Here is a 15,280-nt window from a genome sequence, read left to right as displayed (position 1 = left end):
GTGGAACGCCCTCCCACCAGATGTCAAAGAGAAAAATAACTACCAAACTTCTAGAAGACATCTGAAGGCAGCCCTGTTTAGGGAAGCTTTTAATGTTTAATAGGTTATTGTATTTTAGTGTTCTGTTGGAAGCCACCCAGAGTGGCTGGGGAAACCCAGCCAGATGGGCGGGCTATAAATAAATAAATTATTATTATTATTATTATTATTATTATTATTATTATTATTATTTAATTAATTCTGCAAGATACTTAAGTCTTACAGTTATCACTATATTTCAGTTGGGGTGAGGACGGAGGCTGATGCCTTATCTAAGGCTTCCTAATGGGTCCAAGGCAGAGGTGAGGTTTGAACCAATGGCTTCTCGATTCTTAGCAAAGGCTTTTAGACTGCAAATCTCTGCAGGTTTGCCTGGGAATTTTTCAGAAGGTGTGCCTAAATTTTAACTTGCACACTGAGTAGTTAGCCATCAGGCATTACAAATAGCAACTAATTATTGGCACCATTGTCTTCAATAGGATACAGTGTTTAATTTGTAGGATGCAGTTTTCTGTTGGAAGATAAAGCTATTTTGATTACTTGGGTTCCTTCCTCAAACCTGCTTATTCTGCTTAATCCTGTATAGGATTCTAGCTGTGAACACCCATCAGTCTTGTTTATAGTATCAATAGCTGTATTTTCTCAGGGGTAAGCAATACACTGTGTTTTACTTTATAAAATTCTAAATTCAGATATAAAACCTCACCCATAGCCAATATACTTTTGCTGAAGCTTAGAAGTAACAAACATTTAAAGCCTGCAATTTTCAGAGAAAAATGTGAAGACAGCCAAACCTTCCACCTGCTACAGTAGAGTGATTGAGTAAGTGTGTGTGTGTGGTGTGTTTGTAAGGGCCAGAGGAAAAATGGGTTGCAGAATCTCCCACTTAACTTGGGAATTTAAAGGGTTAGCATCGATCTGGCTTGCAGTCTGACAGCTGTATTAAGCACCTGTAAATTTACGTAATTTACGTAAAGAGATGACTAATGGGAACTAGAGCAAAGGTAGCTGATATGTGCGATGTGGCTGGCAAGAAGCCACTGATGACTAAACTAATACTTTGACCTCAGCTCATTCTAACATCAATCACATCAGGTCACTGTATACTTTGCTTACATGCCAGTATGAAATAGTAGTTGACTTTGGTGGGGAAACTCTCCTGAATGGCCACTGCAGAGCCTCTGAGTGTGAAAGTCAACTGGCAACTTTCATAGGAGGAAGAAATTACTCATTTGGGGATTGGATGTATGAAATATAGCTTGGTGATTCAGTTGATAGATTATTCTTCCATCAGCCTTTCTGAGTGAACGTGAGTTCTTCAAACCATTCACCTTTGACATGAGTTGCTGATCTAAGTACGGTCCACACAATATGGCAATCAAACATGGAGGATTTATTTCAGATAACAACAGAGAATTGTAGGGTTGGAAGAGACCCCAAAGGTCATCTAGTCCAACCCCCTGCAATGCAGGAACCTCAACTAAAGCATCCTTGACAGATGGCCATCCAATCTCTAAACTCAATGGAAGGAGAGTCCACAACCACCTAAGGGAGACGGTTCCACTGTCAAACAGCTCTTGCTGCCAGAAAGTTTTTCCAGATGTGATCAACCTCCACCTCTGGCCATGTGAAAACCTTATGTCAGACCTTTGACTTTCTAAAGGTAAAGGTAAAGGGACCCCTGACCATTAGGTCCAGTTGCGGACGACTCTGGGGTTGCGGTGCTCATCCCGCTTTATTGGCCGAGGGAGCCGGCGTACAGCTTCCGGGTCATGTGGCCAGCATGACTAAGCCGCTTCTGGCGAACCAGAGCAGCGCACAGAAACACCGTTTACCTTCCCGCTGGAATGGTACCTATTTATCTACTTGCACTTTGACGTGCTTTCAAACTGCTAGGTTGGCAGGAGCTGGGACGGAGCGACAGGAGCTCACCCCGTTGCAGGGATTCGAACTGCCGACCTTCTGATCAGCAAGTCCTAGGCTCTGTGGTTTAACCCACAGCGTCACCCGCGTCCCCTTTTTGACTTTCTAGCCCTGCGTTGATTTATACCCAGTGTTTCCTCAACAAGTACAAAGCAGCTAAGTTTTTTTAAAAAAAACCCATAAACTTAGTCACAATGATCAAACTTGCCTTGGATCAGAACAGCCATATAATATGAATACTCGGAGGTCTCCCTTCTGTCTTAAGGTGTTACGTCAGCATTTGTCCCAGGGCATGCCAACAGGACAATAACACAAAATAGGACACCTAAGTTAAGTACTAAAACTTGGTGAGAAAGAGATGGGGAGACAATAGCAAGGGGTGGTATCTTTCAAGGTAAGAGATGGGCTGACCAATCTTCTGTAGTCTACTTTTTGTAAAGCTAGAATTTTCCACCAAGGTGCATTAAATGTACCAAAAAAAGTAGTTAGGGTAGCTGAGGCATAACTAATCTGTGCTAAGTGATCCTAAATATGTATGTGTTCTTTCTTAAGAGAATAAGAAGTGCCTGGGTGGATCAGATTAAGGTCTACCAAATTCAGCATCCTTTACAAGAAACCTGTCCATCCCCAAGCACTAAGTAATCCATATGCAGCTTGAAAGCTGTGTGCCATTTTTTATGTGCACACCTAGTCTAGGGTGAGAAGATCCTTCCCCACAGCAAGCCTTCCCAATTGCTCTTTCCTACTTATGCCATTCCTATTACTCAAAATATTTTCTATCATTTGGTTTTGCCATCTCCCTATATCTGGGGTCAGTTAGTATTGTTATGAGTTTGGGAAGGGGTGAGCCTAATGTCTGGACCCCCTTCTAATTTTTAATAGCCAGGCTAGCTAGCTTCCTGGTGAGGTGATAGCCTGGGTGATGGGCCATTAAGGAGAACAAAGAAAGGGGCTGTGTGCAAGATGGCAAATGGGTAGGGACCCCTCCTTCAATTCGTGGGAAGCTAGAAGGACAGAGGCAGAGTTGAGATCAGAGACATGGGAATGATGTCAGCTAGAAGCTGGAAAGAAGCAGGCAGAAGCCAGAGAGATGGAGGCATGCTTGATTTCTGTTCAAATCCAAGGCTGTGGCTATTACAGAAACAATATCCTCTTGGGCTGTTAATGCTGTGAACCTCTCCACCATAGGGTCAGGCTGTATATATGCGTGTAAATAAACCATATATTATAAAGACACTACTGTCTCCGCTATCCCTTTTCCCGAAGGAAACACAAACCCTGGGTAAGTGCCTGGAATCTCACATTGTGCTGAGATTGGGGTGGCATATTCCTAACCATAGGAATGGCAGGTGCTTTCTATCACCATGATCTCTTCCTAAAAATCTCATGCTGCTTCCATATTTTTCTCCTTTACATCTAAATTTCTACTCTGCAATCTTGTCCTAACCTTAATTACTTGGTTTCTGTTTACTCCAACTCGCAACGGTTGTTTTGCACTAAATAGTCTCCAGTCCTACATTCTGCTTTTGCATACCGCTCATCTCTTGGTGTCTCCTGTGAGTCTGCTTTTCTGAAACTACTTTTAATATGTCATTATTCAAATCTGACGATTGCGACATAACCCTTTGCTTTTGATTAATGTCGGCACTGTGTATTTAGTTATATAATGCTTGCATACCAAAATAGTTTCAATGCAGTTTACAAGTATAAAATCAAGTATTCAATATCCACACATAATTGAAATACAGAATAAAGCAATTCCATCGAAACATAAAAACATCTGTATTTAATATATACAATAAAACAAGCCTGTGAAGAAACATAACAATTAAAACAGTTAAAAGAACAATTAAAACAATTAGATCAGAAAGCTCAGGTTCAGGGAAATGCTTGACTTAGAAGATGTGTCTTCGAGAGCCAGTGAGTCCTAGGATATTTTAGCAATATTGATGTATTTACTAATACTTATATTTGGTGCAAGGGACTCTGCAGATTGAAATAGTATTATCTCTTAACCTCTAGTATCACCAACATTTCTCCTCCCCTCCTTTTTTAACTGCCCTGCTTCTGTGCTTCTGATGGCAACCTAATGCGCAGAAACCTTTTTCCACCGTGGAGATAAATGGTGGGTAAAAACATTCACCTGCTAAATTTCTCTGCATGTGACTCCTGTTAAAGGTACAGGTGCAGGAATAATTTTCCTGTGAACAATATCCCATTTGACCCCCCAAACTTTCTTTACAGCAGCAGGAAAGTTTGCTGGGAGCTTGTTTGAGAAAACCATCATGGTATGGAAACAGGATCCTTGGTTGTATTCTTTTAGCATCCATATTTACATCTGAGACCGTCCACCAGAACAAAATTAATTTTGTTTTTTTTTAAAAAAAGGTGGCTTAGACACAGGAAACTGAGATGACTGTGAGATGGATAGCTTGCCCCTGACTGTGTACTGTACTTATCACATCTTTCATTGGCTCAATAACTCTTCCTATTTTCTGGAGCGTGGCTGCATAAGATAGCCGGCAAGTCTGACAGTGGCGGAGAAACCATGATTTATAAGCCTTGCATCACATATCCTTTGCAGCCTTTCTGTGTTAGGACTTCAGCTCTTCTGACAGGGAACAACACATCTGCTGTCTACATGCTCAGGTTGCAACCTGAAGATTTCCTCCTCTGCCTTTAAATCCACCCGTAAAGCAAAATGCTTAGCAGCTGTGGCTTGTATTGTTTACCTGACATTAGCTCCCTATATCTGTTGATGGGAGAAGAGGAAGATTTCAGAAATGGGGGGGACACTGGAAACAGAAGCTACCTCAGCATCAGATGATGTAAAGGTAAAAAGTGAACCCCTGGTCACAGCCCAGAAAGGCAAATTTAATTTATTTGACCCGAAGCCTCCCAGCTGAGATTTCACACACCTTAACTAGCTGGACGTACTTTATGCTTTCTAATTTTTATACTTTATTTCCCATTGCTATAAGTACAGGCAATGACCATTTTACACACATTCAATTTGTGTGTGGTCGTGCACACGCGCATTGCCGCGAACCCGGAAGTGACCTGGAAAAGGGCAACAGTGGCCCTTAAAAAGTGTGGAAAGGGCAAAAACGGTGTGAAAACAGCACCTAGCAATCCCACGAGCTTTTGCAAGTACAACCCCAAAAGCCCTTGCACCAACCATTGAGGCCTGTGGAGAGTTGGAGATTGAGAAAGAAGGTATGGAGGGAACAACTGTGGTGGAGTTTGGCATCTGGTAAGTGCTGCTGGTTTTCTAAAGGGTTTTTCTGGGGTTTACAGAGGGTGTTCACGGGCTTTTTCTATGGGCTTCCCCAATATACGTGATTTCACTTAAACCCACAGTGCCTTGGAATGTAAGCCCCGTGTAAAATGGTCGTTGCCTGTAGTTCCACAGAAACTGAAATGCTTCTGTCTCTTTGTACAGTGGTACCTCGGGTTACATACGCTTCAGGTTACATACGCTTCATGTTACAGATTCCGCTAATCCAGAAATATTACCTCAGGTTAAGAACTTTGCTTCAGGATGAGAACAGGAATCGTGCTCCGGCGGCGCGGCGGCAGCAGGAGGCTCCAATAGCTAAAGTGGTGCTTCAGGTTAAGAACAGTTTCAGGTTAAGTACAGACCTCCGGAACGAATTAAGTACTTAACCCGAGGTACCACTGTACCTTCAGATATCTTAAGGGCTGTCACATGGAGGAGGAAGCATGCTTGTTTACTCCTGCTCTGGAGGGTAGGACTCGAACCAATGGCTTAAAGTTGCAAGAAAGGAGATTCCAACTAAACGTTTAGAAAAACTTTCTGACGGTAAGAGCTGTTCAGCGGTGGAACAGACTCTCACGAAAGGTGGTGGATTCTCCTTCCTTGGAGGTTTCTAAGCAGATATTGGATGGCCATTTGCATTGGATGCTTTAGCTGAGGTTCCTGCATTGCAGGGGGTTGGTCTAGATGACCCTTGGGGTCCCTTCCCACTATGATTCTACGTTTCTGTGCCTTTAACAGCAGAAATGAAGCAGGTGGAAGCTGAGTGCTGGGAGCAGGTTTACTTGCAGCTTTTCTGTATGTTGTTGTTGTTAAAGGCACAGGAACAGAGCCAATATATACCGTATATATATTTAATGCAACAACCTGGCAGACAGAGTTGCTTGTTAAATCTGAGCTGGTACAGACATCCTTGCAATTGGGGTAAGGGTTGCACCCAGAGGTTTCTAGCTTTTAAGTGGCATAGTAGCTCTGGCTGCCCCTGCCTACTCCTTCCCTAATGCTGATCTGTTGTCTGGCACATCTGGAGTAGATAAAGCTTGGGCAGAGTGACTAAGGCAGAACCTAATGAGAGACTTGCCCTGCCTTAAGGAAATTTTAATGCTGTCTTGCAAACCTCCTGGTTGCAAAGTAAAGTAGAGGTAAAGGGACCCCTGACCATTAGGTCCAGTCGTGACCGACTTTGGGTTGCGGCACCCATCTCGCTTTATTGGCCGAGGGAGCCGGCGTACAGTTTCCAGGTCATGTGGCCAGCATGACTAAGCCGCTTCTGGCGAACCAGAGCAGCGCACGGAAACACCGTTTACCTTCCCGCTGGAGTGGTACCTATTTATCTACTTGAACTTTGACGTGCTTTCGAACTGCTAGGTTGGCAGGAGCTGGGACGGAGCAACGGGAGCTCACCCCATTGCAGGGATTCGAACCGCCGACCTTCTGATCGGCAAGTCCTAGGCTCTGTGGTTTAACCCACAGCACCACCTGCATCCCCGGTTGCAAAGTAGCAGCTGCTTAATTTTATGGAAAAGTGTGTGTTTGTTTATGTATCTGTCCCTAGTAGGGAGTCCAAAGCACTTTTTCCAGATAAAGAGTCTAAGTTTAGCTGGATTCCTTCAACGAAAGGTTAGGCCAGCTGTGTTTAGTGGGAAGACATACAACTTCACACACACAGTAACATCTATAAGACAACAATTTGTACTTTGACTTCTTGTTATTTGAACTGCCTGACTTTCAAACAGTAGCTGGAGGATGGTGACTTAAACTCTTCCTTAGTGTCAGATTGCCAAGTGTGAGTGGAATGCAGAGAGGTTGTAAAGGTAATGGGGGAGGCAGCTTTCTTTTGCTTCTGTTTTTGTTTTGTTTTTTGCCTGGTGTGGGGGGGGGGAGAGGGAGAGGGAGACTGTTCTCTTCATTCCTTTCTCTGCAGCTTTATGGTGTGGCTGGTTTGCACAGATCTGCCATTTTAAAAAGGATGCCCAGTTCCAGAGGCTTCTTCTTGCAAATATTATTGTACATCTCCCTGGAACACTTTAATTAAAGGTGGTTGAGATTTTTTTTTTTAAGTACTTTATTTATCTGGTCAAAGAGAGCTGATGAGCAGGCAGCAATAGCCAAGTGAAGGAACAGCAGAGCTACAAGGATCCAGGGGATGGAACTGGACTTCCTGCGGGGATGTAGGTCTCGGCAGGTACCCAGGAGTGCAGCCAGACTTGCAGAATGGCGCACAGAGCTAACAATGCCGTGTGGTTTTTCAGTAAATTCAGCACAACTAAAAGCAGCGCTAAATAAACGTGGAACTGCATAAAGCCTACTAAAACAGCAGAGCATTGCCTGTCTAAAAATGGGAAGAGAGGGAGCCATTCACATCTCCTTGCAGAGGGCCCTCCAAAGTTGTAGTGCCACCACCCAAAAGGTCCTGTTGTAGTAATCACCTGTTTTGATAGCCATTTATCATGTGCACATGAGAAAGCTCCCCCAGCCCTGGAAAAAAGCTGTACCTGGAAGTGTGTCCTGGCTACAGCCATAAAGTCAGAAAGCTGGTGTGTAAGATGACCTTACATTCCCTCCCATCCCCCTTCTATTAGCCCAACAAAGTTTCTTGTGCGTACATTGGAAAACAATGTCTTCATTCTACCGATCCTTTCACCTAAGATTTGATAGAGCTCCAGATAGGGTTGTGGGGGGGTTTTAATACAGAGGGTGATGATAGTTTTTTTTCTCCTTTGCATTTTCTGTGCCTTCAGAAATAGTTCCTTTTTTCCTCTCCTTGTCTCTTCCTCTCTTGCCTGACTCCATCCTTCCATTTCCCTCGACCTTTTTGCCGTGACTCTGCTTTTATAGCAACTGCCCATTCCTTTTCTCACTTAAAAAGATGAACACAAAATGTAAGAGAGCTTTTGGGTCTTTGCTTTCACGGCAGCTCCTGGACCCTGGTGGTGAATTGCCTGCTTTCCTTTGATATGCATTTATTACATACGCTCTTAAGCTTTTCAAGCTTCACCTGGAAATGACTTGGCACAAAAAGCACTTTGTGATTTCAGACATATTGTGTGTAGCCATATAACTGAAGAAAGGCTGGCTCTAGGCAAGTCATATTTGTCCCTGGTGTCTAAAGTCCTGCTGGTGCACCCATCCAATGGGCCTCCAAGGCTTCAGACTAAGTCAGAGTCCCAAGATTGGGTAATCTGCAAATATGGTCCATTCTCAGGCACAGGGTTTGGGAGAAGCAAGGTAAACAAGCAAACTCTTCACTGCTTAAAAGAATTAAAATGGCAATTAACTCCCAGTCACCATGCATAATGCCTCACATCTTTCTAATAACAGAAAATAGTGTTGTCTGAAAGAGGTCATGCACACTAGGATTAGGTACAACCCTGCCCCCCCAAAACACTTCCTCTCTCCACCACCTCTGCATATCCCAGAATTCCACATGGAGACTGCAGCAGGAAAGGAAAGTACCTCTAGCCTGAATCTGGCACTTCTTGAGAAGAAATTAGGTGCCTTGAGGGAGAGGGAGAATGTGTGCTGTCATTGTACTGTAGACCCAGCATTCCAGTGTTCAGGTGGGCAAACATGATTTAGCAAGTTGTGCCAAGAAGTTTCTGTGACTCAGCCATGATATGTTTATGCCCCGCTAAACATATCACAAAAGGGGATTTAGGAGCAGCTGCAAGCTCTTCTCCTTGGGCAGTGGCCAGTGTCTGTCTTGCCATTGATTCCTTAAAAATAGCATTTTGCCCAGTCTGGTTTCAGAGGCCCTCGGCTACCCACCACTTCCCTGAGGGAGATTGCTCCACACTCTAATGGATCTCGGTGGACCACAGCCAGCAATAAATGCTTAAATAGAACTCTCCATTGACATTATAAACGCTGGTGTGAAAGCTGCTGCAGTTAGTGAAGGAAGAGCTGGCAGTTAAGTACGTCTGTCTGAAAACATCTTATGACTAAGGCTTCATAAATTTTTCACCAGGCACAGTAACTAAGTAGACAAGGAATAAGAGGGACAGGGTGGCAATGATCTGAATGTTTCCTCTAGCTGCACAGTGGTCTATTTTTCCCTCCGTTGTTAGGGAGGTTGGCCTGCAGCACTCGAGTAGACTTTCCCAGGTCTTCTTACAACAACCCTGTATGGTAGATCAGTAGCCTCTTCAGATATAGGCCTGGGCTGAGAGACAGCAGCTTATCTAAAGGCCAAAGGAGACATGGCATGGGAGGTCGGGGGACGCAGGTCTCCAAATACGAGTTGCTGGGAATCACAAGATGGAAGAGTGGCTCTTGTGTTGGAATCCTGCTTGTGGGTTTCCCACAGGCATCCGGTTGGCCAAAATGAGAACAGGATGCTGGGCTAGAGAGGAATTGGCCTGATCCAGTATGGGCTAGGTTACTTAGGGTACTTACAGACATGGATGATTTAGCATGGTTGGTATCCATCTGCCTCAGGAGACAGTGGAGGAGTTTGCCTTTGGGGGTGAAGTCAAACTGTAGGAAGGTTATAGCGCCTGCTGTGGCTGTAGAGACTGATATGGCGAAAGATGTTTTGTTGCAGCTGGGCAGATGAAGGCACCCGGTTCTGCTGCTGCAGATGCAGCAAAGTGTTTCTTCTCTCTGTGTTCTTTCTAGCAGTCATTCCTCTTCTGCTATGGATGCACAACTTGACTGTTTCCAGGCAATGTCTGGTCATTGTTCCTCTGCTTGAAAAAGGAAGTGCAGTAGCAACCTCATCTAGACTTCTGGAATCCAAATTGCATTCTGTTGTGATCAGCTCACATTTCTCCAGCCCAAATGTTTATTGGGGGACATCACTTAGACTGTGCAGGGGTGGGGAAAGAAGGTGCAGTACTCTCTCACTGACTGCTGCCCTCCAAACATACTATAGTATGGTCTTTTCAGGCCACTGTTGGTCTGTGTAAAGGTAAAGGTAAAGGGACCCCTGACCATTAGGTCCAGTCGTGACTGACTCTGGGGTTGCGGTGCTCATTTCGCTTTACTGGCCGAGGGAGCCGGTGTGCAGCTTCCGGGTTATGTGGCCAGCATGACTAAGCCACTTCTGGCGAACCAGAGCAGCGCACGGAAATGCCGTTTACCTTCCCGCCGGAGCGGTACCTATTTATCTACTTGCACTTTGACGTGCTTTTGAACTGCTAGGTTTGCAGGAGCTGGGACCGAGCAACGGGAGCTCACCCCGTCACGGGGATTCGAACCGCCGACCTTCTGGTCGGCAAGTCCTAGGCTCTGTGGCTTAGAACAACTGTGTGATGGTTTATCTACACTTGAGGAAATTGCATAGCTGTTCCATCATGTAAAGAGAACAGATTTTCTGAACTCTGGAGGAATAAAGAAGCTGAACAGGGAAAACATGGGAGGAGGATGCTTTTATCACTACAGATGCCTCTGAAAATTAGAGTGAAGTAAGTGTGACTTCCATAAGTACAAATGCTCAGTGTTGAAGCAGCCCTTAAGAGTTTATGACAGAGGTCTTGCTGATTCAAAGCTTAGTGTTTTAGACTGCAGTCCTCAGCCCACTTACCTGATAGTAAGCCCCACTGAATTCAGTATGACTTACTTCGAAGTAGATACGGTTGTGATTGTTCTGTTACTAAGGTACACATGGAGAATGAAGCTGCTGGATTTTTTTTAAAGTGTGCATTACCCCGTTCCACAGATGATGCCGTGTACTGGGAATGAAATGGTGGCTTTCCCTAAGTTGTCCAGTAATATTTGCTCTCGCTGCCTGCTCCTGCTCAGTGGGGACTGCTCTCTGTCCATTAGTGCCACACCAGCTAAGCTGGGAGGCAGGGGGAGAGGAGGAGGCATAAGATTGTTTTAAAAACAGAGTCTGCATTTAAAAACAAAAAGCAAAAACCTGCAACAGGCTAGGTTTAGCCACTGGAAAATGAGATGCTTTGGGGCAGCTGACTCATAATAATATTGGAGAATGTCTCGGCAGTGGGTTGGAAAATGTTTCCTCTGCATTGGATGACTGATGTGAACTCAAAATAGTTATTATTGCAGATTCATCACTGTCATGTTTTCAATTGGAACTGAGGGCAAGGATAAAAGCAACCTGTTGATAAATTTGATTGTTTTGCACTAGGGATGTGGCCTGGCTCTACAGTCCTTTAGTCAATTATAGCAGACGGGCTGAACATTTGGCCAAGTGCTGCTTCTGCCTAATTGCGATTCACTCCAGTGATGCTTCACTGATCATTTCCTTAAAATGAGATACAGTGGTGCCTCAGGTTACATACGCTTTAGGTTACATACGCTTCAGGTTACAGACTCCACTAACCCAGAAATAGTAACTCGGGTTAAGAACGTTGCTTCAGGATGAGAACAGAAATTGTGCTCCGGCGGCACGACGGCAGCGGGAGGCCCCATTAGCTGAAGTGCTTCAGGTTAAGAACAGTTTCAGGTTAAGTACGGATCTCCAGAACGAATTAAATACTTTGGCTTCCTTTTGCTGAAGCCGGGAGAGCAAGACTCTCCCGGCTTCAGCAGAGAGGGAGAGCTGCGCAGCGCCCCTTCAGCGAAGCGGGGGAAGAAATGGAAGCGGCTCCGTTTCTCTTGCCGCTTCGCTGAAGGGGCGCTGAGCAGAGAGGGGGAGATTTTTTTTTCCTTGTTCTCCCCCTCTAAAACAAAGTGCGTCCTATGGTCGGGTGCGTCCTATAGAGCAAAAAATACGGTAGATATAGATATAGTTCCAGCTCCCTTCATCTGTTTCAGAACCAAAACTGTCCCTCTCTTTGTATATGGCTTCCTTGTTAGAACTGTTATACACTGAAACATTCTATTTGGATTCGTCTTCCGTCTGAATTAAGGCAGCTGCCGACATTGATGGCATTTCGATGTTGGCAAAAGTAGAATCATATATGTAGCATTGGAAGGGACCACAGGGGTCATCTTGTCCAACCTCCTGCAATGCAGGAATCTTTTGCCCAGTGTGGGACTCAAACCCATGACCCTGAGATTAAGATTCTCATGCTCTACCGACTGAGCTATCCTGTATTTGTTAACTTAATACTCTGTTTACTTAATACAACTGTTTTGACCTGAAGGACTACGGTAATTTGTTTATCTTAATGTATTCTTGCACACTGTCTTGTGATGTTTACATGGAAGGCGGTATATAAATGGTTTTAATTAATAAGTGAATTCTGGCTACTCAAACAGTATCTTGGGCTGCTATGCCGATAATCGTGTGCACTGTTAACGCACCTTTTCTCAAACCCCAGAACTGCACAGGCGTTCTATAAGCCACAAGAGAAATTTTGTACTTTACTGAATGACATTTTACGCTTGGTGCAAAATAAACTACAGGGGGACTAATCTGTTCAGGGAGCCCTTGAACAAGGAGTCTCACGTCCTGCAGTATGTCTGCTAAATAAATGAAACAGATGGCCGTTTTCCTTCCGCAAGTTGCAGAGTGAAAGGAAAAACTCTCTGCCAGCCTCCTAAACTGGATTACACGATTAATTGTAATTTATATCACTTGAATCAGTTATATTTCTACAAAGCCTGTCTCCAGGTACAATTTTTGCAATGGGGGAAATGGAAGTTCCATTCTCTTCCTCATTAGCTCCATTGCTTTATGCTGCCGAGAAGCCATTAACATCAGCTCTGCCTGGTTCACTCCTCTGGCAGATTTGCAATTAACTTAGTTCTGGCTAGGGCCTGCAGTGCTGCCTTAGGCCAGCCACTGGGATGGACAGCTGATTCATTTCTCAAGGGGAAAGTGGAATGGCACTTCTCATGACTGACTGATGTGCTTTTTTCAGGCTCATAATAAACCAAAAGGTAAAGAGGATCTTAAATGCATGTGTCCTAAATGTTGGTGATTTGATTGGGCCAGTGCAGATGTAACATTTCTTGACTGTTTAGCGATGGATATGCAAAGGAAAAAGTTCAAGATTATGTGTACCCTTCTTCTGCTCTTCTAGCCCAAGACACTCTTCCTCCTCCTCCTCCTCCTCCTCCTCCTCCTCCTCTTCTTCTTCTTTTTCTTTTTCTTCTTCCTCCTCCCAATCCTATCACTAGTATGCTATGTCTGCTCCATCCTGAAGACAACCTCAAGACTTAAATAAGCCTTGTACAATAAGATAAAATACAAGGATTGTTGTTTGCCAGGCTGATTAAGATGGGAAGGAGAAGGAGGTTGTAATGACTGCTGCCGCTGAGTGGCTGAATCACTGCAAGGCCCGAAAGCTGGCAGCTTTGGTGCCAATGAGTGCAAAGATAACTCCACCTGTCCAGCTCACCTGGGCAGTGCAACCATTAGTCACTTTCTTTGCCATTTGAGCAGAAGAGCCACCCTTGTTTTGTCTCCATCTCTTGACATTACTGGAGCAAAACCAATAGTGGCAGGTGATCCAAGAATAAGTATATATATTCTCAAATTTAACTTGAAACACATATATTCCTACACAGTAGGAAGGTTTGAGGCTTGCAAAGTTTGAGTTGGAAGCACCATGGTTTAGACATGACTATTTCAGAGAGAAGAACTGGAAGCATGTGCAAAAGCTATAAATTGTGGCATGTTTCATTCACAGATGGTGGGAAAAGTTCCATTTGTAGTTATTTGTGCATTCAAGATTGGTGCACCTTGATTTGCATTTAGATAGGAATTCCTTCTCATTAGACTTTAGTCTGTTAAGCTTTTTTTTAAAAAGGTAGGGTGTGTGTGTGTGTTTACTTCTTAAGAAGCACTGGGAGGGAAATTAAAAACTAGTATGACATTCTTAGTTGCTGAGACATATTTAGAGCATAATGCTGAAGCCATTAGTTTATTAGCTTCTGTGTTTTTGGTGGAAACAAAGGTTTTTTGAAAGAAGTGTTTTGTGTATCAAGGAAGGTCAACTGTTAATAAAGGGCACCCATGGCTCTTCTTGAAGTGCTTGAGTAACTCTCTGTCATGCGGTTCTGGCTTTAAAACAAGATTCTTGAGCCTCTACCCAGCCATAGCAGATTAATATGTAACCACTGGAATTACTCAAAACACCATTTGCTTAGGTGCATTCTGTATGTTATAAATGAAAGTCATTTTGTCTGTTGAGACGCCAACTTTTCCATTCCTTGAAAAGCAAGAATATTACATAAACAGGATACAACTGATATCAGTATATGGAGCCCATTATTTTGTCATTTTTTCTCTCTACTGAAGGGGCACTTAATTGTTGCATTTGAGGTACATACATGTTGCTGGTCTGAGATGCCTTAATTTTTAGGTAGACCTAGTGTTTTAAAACGGCCACATTGAAAATGCAGATACTAATGTAGGCAGGACGATGCACATTGTATGAGTGAATTTGCTGTACAACCTGGAATGTGGTGCAGAACTTCCTTCCTGAGGAAGAACTTGGTGACATAAGGGTGGATTTGCTGATGGCTTGGATTAGAGCAGGGTCTAGGTAGGACTTTTTGTAGTCTGCAGTTCTGGCTTCTCCGCCATGCACACATTCCTTTTCTAATATCAAGTATCCTTTATTAGGCATAGCAAACCACACATTATCAAACAGACACCGTATACAAATTGTGCAAAATACGAGCTCAGCATAACAAGGTTTGTCCCAGTCAGATCTTTAACTTCAGAGGAAATCAATTTGCATAAATAATACAACACAACACTACCACATCACCGATCAATTAAGGACCACATTCCTTTTCTCTCTAAATGGCTGCAATATATGCTTCTATTAGCTGTCAGAACCTCAGTTCACAGTGAATAGTTATGATGGGCAACTTGAATTAGAGATAAAGTTGGAAGCAATACATGTGAGAATCAGATTTTTGGGCTTGTGTTACAGCTTCAATTGAAAGAAATTTGGATTGGCATTTGCGAGTCAATATTAAACTAAGATTTTGTTTTGTTGGAGGAAACACAGCTTAGCACCTTTGGATGACATCCATGGCTTTGGATTTGCAAGACCTTTCCTCCCCACCTCCTACCCTGAGTGAGTTTTCAGTCTCCTTGTGGTGAGCTCTGTATGGGAAAGTCTTCAGAAGTTCCGGCTTTATGGGGCTTGTATTGGATCATGCCTCATGCTTGTT

At 43.8% G+C, this 15,280-nt stretch overlaps 1 protein-coding gene and 1 long non-coding RNA gene across 7 annotated transcripts in view; one reads left to right on the top strand and one right to left on the bottom strand.

Moving 5' to 3' along the window:
- The window catches only part of PRKAG2 (protein kinase AMP-activated non-catalytic subunit gamma 2), a 202,118-nt gene that overhangs the window by 138,954 nt on the left and 47,884 nt on the right, over positions 1–15,280 (top strand). The window lies entirely within an intron of this gene.
- The window catches only part of LOC128398459 (uncharacterized), an 86,001-nt gene that overhangs the window by 63,073 nt on the left and 7,648 nt on the right, over positions 1–15,280 (bottom strand). The gene's annotated exons all lie outside the window — the stretch shown is intronic.

The sequence above is a fragment of the Podarcis raffonei genome, chromosome 12 (assembly GCF_027172205.1).
Source record: "Podarcis raffonei isolate rPodRaf1 chromosome 12, rPodRaf1.pri, whole genome shotgun sequence".
Taxonomy (NCBI): domain Eukaryota; kingdom Metazoa; phylum Chordata; class Lepidosauria; order Squamata; family Lacertidae; genus Podarcis; species Podarcis raffonei.
The sequence above is the reverse complement of the archived record's forward strand: the minus strand, read 5'-3'. Positions and strand labels throughout refer to the sequence as shown.